The following is a 4,312-nucleotide window of genomic DNA, read 5'->3' on the forward strand; positions in this document are numbered from 1 at the left end:
AGAAATTCTGCCGATGTCGAGAAATTGTTCAAAGGGGGAACAAAGAAGACCATTGGTGTGAAGAGAGACAACAGGACGTCCAGAGGAGCCACGAAAAGCTTGGGTTCTTTACTGTTGGCTTTTTGAACTCTGGAGAACCTTCTTGTGCATAGTATACCATCAATCCAATTCCAGCTATTATTTCAACAAACATACCATAATTGGAGAAAATGGATCGTTACTGGGGGCAGACACTAAAGAGGAAGACACCATTGTAGAAGATCCTTACTTGGACGTGGAAATTTCTTCTCTTTATGTCAAACGGAAGAAATTTGGCCATGTTGCTGTGGCCGAGACTCCCGATTTTGTTGGAGCAAGATTTGAATCACGGCTGTGCAAGGTTTTAACAGCACAACCTAATACCACTTGGCTCTGCAATGACGACCAATCTTTCGAATATGTCTTAAAGTTGTTCACTTCAAGTTCGATCCCCGCCAAAACGGTAAAAAACGGGTCCTGTCTCTATGCCATTTTTTTGAGGGCCCAAATGTAAAAATAGTCAATTTTATGATTTTTTTTTCTTTGCCGACATGTAAAATTTTGTAGCAAATGAATATTGCCACTTTTTTCCCAACGAAATTGTTGGAGATGCACTTTCTCGATTATGAAGGTGCCATTCCCAAGATTGAGAATTTTCTCGAGGAACAAACCCCCATCGAAGAGAAAATGCCCATCTGGGATTTTCATGGCAAATTCCAACAGGGGCATGTTTGGTGTTGTCGAGAGCAACTGGACACTGGACACTGGCTTGCGAGGGATATTTCGTCTGGCTTTTGACCTATTAAGGGATCAAGCCAGACTTAAAAAAGAATTGTACCAAGTGTACAAAATTCCTCCTTTAAAGTGCTTTTTTCATCTGTTTTCTACGCCCAACATAACTCGAGCAGGTATCATTTTTGAGCTGGATGGTTGGCAAATTGAAAGACATTCAAAATTTTCTAACTTCAATTAGGTTACAATCATCGGCTCTACAGGTTGTTCCATTCACTAAATCCACGAGCATCCTCGTCCAAAATCTATCCTATCTCAAGAAACGGCGTGGGAGGCAAGGTCAATGCTTCTCATTTAGAGCAAAGGGCGATCCAGTTCTTGTTGAAAAACATGGGTTCTCATGTGAATGAGGGAGTCTATCACTTTTGGTCGCCATACGGCCCATTCACTTTTGGTCGCTTGACTCCCGATCTCCTCATCAAGGCAAAACCGCAAAACCGTGCTTTTTTCAACCAGTAAGTCTTGCAACCATTCGCAGTGGTTGACATGACCGCAGTTGACTTGTATAATTGTTTTGAATTCCAGGGCTCTCTCACGAAAGGTCATGAACGAGAAAATTGCAAAATCTTTCCAAAGGACTTGTGTCAGTTAGAGAAAAATATTTTTGGGCTCGACTATGCAGAGAGGAGGGCATCTTGCCAAGCAACGATGAACCTTGTTCCCACCGACATTGAGGTAACTGAGCTCTGGGAGTGCGAGCTTAAATTTAACCAAAGTTACCAACACTTTGTCCAATACGAGTTCAAGGAGAAGCCATTGACAAGACTTCGCCTGGAAGACGCCCTTTCTGGCGGCCTCAACGAGGTAAAAGCAATGTGGATATTTGAGACGCCTGATCACCATTTAAAATATTTTTTTTGCTTCCATTAGATTATACAACTTCATTGGACTGTGAAAAAGAAACCCGATGAGAGGTTTGTGGCGTATGACATTAATTCGTTGTACAACTCCATAGCCATTGGTACAAAATTTCCCGTGGGCAAACCTCAGGTTCGTACTTTCTTTAAAAATATGGCTTGCCTTGCAGAAAGATTTCAAAAAAAAAAACTGAGTGACCAAGTTGTATTTTCAGATTATCACCGAAAGCGAGGATATTCACATTGAAAACAATAGATTTCCTTATGGGAGCGAAAGGCTGATTGGATTGGTGTTTTGTAGGTTAGTGGCCCCTCGTGAATCAAAACTGGCTACATTCCCATTTTACTCGGTCATCAGCATCATTGGGTTTTGTGTTATGCATGCCTTCGACAAGAGAAAAAGATGTATATAAGCCTTGTACAAAGTAAGCACAATGGATAACATTGAATCCTCACGCGAACATCATTGCAACGACCACAAATTTCTGTTTCAGGGCACGAAGTTTCCGTGGAACATTCTACGTTGCTCAAGTAGAGTATGTGCTAGATATGGGCTACCAAGCTTTGGATGCTTTTGAGGCATTACATTACCAAAGTCAAGAGTATTTTGAGAGGCCCTTTTTATTGTTTTTTGCAAAGAAAAAACTTGAATCTACTTTGGCAAATAAGCTTGCATCGAAAACGGAGATTTTGGACATGGAAAACGAAATTAATCTTGACATTCCTGTGCTCAAACTTCGCACTTCTTCGAATGAGCTATCCCCTCTGCTTCAAGGATTTTATAAAAGGGCTCCCAACGATATCTTTGGGAAGTTCATGGCCAAGCCGGGCTCCAACACCTCAATTGTGCATTCCAATGCAGAAATCTGCGATGTCCTTTTTTCAAAGGCAAGACAACTCAGGGACGTCAATCCAATCACGGAACCTATCTGCGAAGTGACAACGGAGTGTATCACCGATTGGTCCTTCATTTGAGGCAACCTGATGGCTGGAATGGCCAATGTTTTGGAAGCTCAAATGTGTATGCTACAAAAGATGACGGCACTAATGCAAAGGAATGTCAATGTATTGGGAATTGCCACCGATTGCTTATTTCTCAGCTACCCTAAGACACTTGATCCTCCTGTGGAAGTGAGCTTGACATTGGGCAAGTTCGAAAATGCATATCCGCGCCATGAAAAGGATAATTGCATCAAAGAATTCATGGCACTCAATTCGAGGGATTATTGCATCCAATTCATGGACGGGCAAATGGTAGTTAAGCTCGGAGGATTCAATCTAACGGCTCCGGTTTCCCGTGAATCACTCATGACCCAGTTTGCCTCAATCAAGAAGGCAATTTTGGAACGCAGAAGGTCTTGTCTTAAGATTGATCAATTCCGATTGAGAAAAGGCATTGGAGTATCACCGGTTATAAAGAAAATTGCGTTCAACTTCAGTCCATACGTTTCCCGCCGTACTGTGTTTGAAAACAGCGAAGGCGATTTGAAGACGTTACCATTAGGAATAAAGAGTCTCAAATAACGGGTAAGATCTATTTCATCAAAAGTTTCACCATCATCATTATATACAGGTCTTTTATTTTGGTCCATTTCATCCTCTTGCTCTCTTGTTCAGCTTTGAAACGGGCAATGGCTATTGCCACAAGCCTCTCTTCTTCCTCTTCCTCTTCCTCTTCTTCAAGTGCGGTTGCGGGTGATGCGGGTGGAGGGGGAGACGGAGTGGCCAAACCAAAGGGCGGAAGCCTCTCTTCCCTTCCAAGTGAAAAGTTTGGATCGGCCAAATTGGATATGGATGAAACCGCTCCTTCTCCAGATGGGCTTTTCCGAGATGTCACTGCAGTTCTTCCTCGCCTGACAAAACGCCAAATCCCACAAATGAGCACAAGCATCACCAAAGCGGCAATCGGACAAAACAAGCCGCCCACTCCTAACCATAAGTCGAATATGCCTCCTGGATCTGCCGAATGACAAGCAACTGTCCAACAAGGAACGTTACTGAAATGGATAAAAAATAGTTGATTGATCGGCAAGTTAATCTGCATTTAAATTATGAGTATGAGTCTGAATAAAAGACACAAATTTAAATGTTGCTTAAATAAGTTGATGCGAAATTCTTACCGTTTGATAGCGTACGTGCAGTTTTGACTGTAACAATAGTTGCACCCGTCAGTAAAAATCTCACAAATATTCGCATGTGTAGTCCATGTCAACGTGCAAACCCTTCCATCTGCACATGAGACATTTCTCGATGGTACGAAAATTGCACCGGAATCCATTGTCTTGTCCTTTTTAAATAGAAGAGTGAAATTATTGATATTATTTCAATTCGCGTTTTGCGTTCAATGGGAACGGACGTGTGTTCAAGAGCTCCTCAGACACTTGGCGGTTTTCGTTAGATCTTTTTCTTTCAATAAAGTGTTCTGATCCTGTTTAGGCGGTAAGTAGTTTGTTTTCTCTCTAATAACTTGGTCCTGGGTTCAATTGAGGTTGAACCTTGTGGTAGCCAGGGGTAAGAGCCCAGTGGGCTAGGTAGGGGTTCCCACCGTTGTTCACCCACAAGCGTTTGACGTACGGTGTGAACAGAGGTGTGATAAAGTGATCATCTGATACTTGTCATCCTTGTATGCAAGTTTCTGGTCCCCA

At 42.4% G+C, this 4,312-nt stretch overlaps 1 long non-coding RNA gene across 2 annotated transcripts; it reads left to right on the top strand.

Annotated features, from left to right (window-relative positions):
* The first annotated feature begins 15 nt into the window (after positions 1 to 15).
* LOC131877566 (uncharacterized) lies at positions 16 to 3,781 on the top strand. Of its 2 annotated transcripts, XR_009372896.1 has the most exons (7): positions 16 to 926; positions 992 to 1,265; positions 1,336 to 1,614; positions 1,681 to 1,800; positions 1,883 to 2,092; positions 2,162 to 3,194; positions 3,285 to 3,781. It is a non-coding gene; the product is annotated as an uncharacterized LOC131877566 (long non-coding RNA). The 2 variants fall into 2 exon arrangements; XR_009372897.1 differs by lacking the exons at positions 16 to 926; positions 992 to 1,265; positions 1,336 to 1,614 and having other exon boundaries at positions 1,651 to 1,800.
* Positions 3,782 to 4,312: the final 531 nt, after the last annotated feature.

This window comes from Tigriopus californicus, chromosome 3, assembly GCF_007210705.1.
Source record: "Tigriopus californicus strain San Diego chromosome 3, Tcal_SD_v2.1, whole genome shotgun sequence".
In the NCBI taxonomy this organism is placed as follows: Eukaryota; Metazoa; Arthropoda; class Copepoda; order Harpacticoida; family Harpacticidae; genus Tigriopus; species Tigriopus californicus.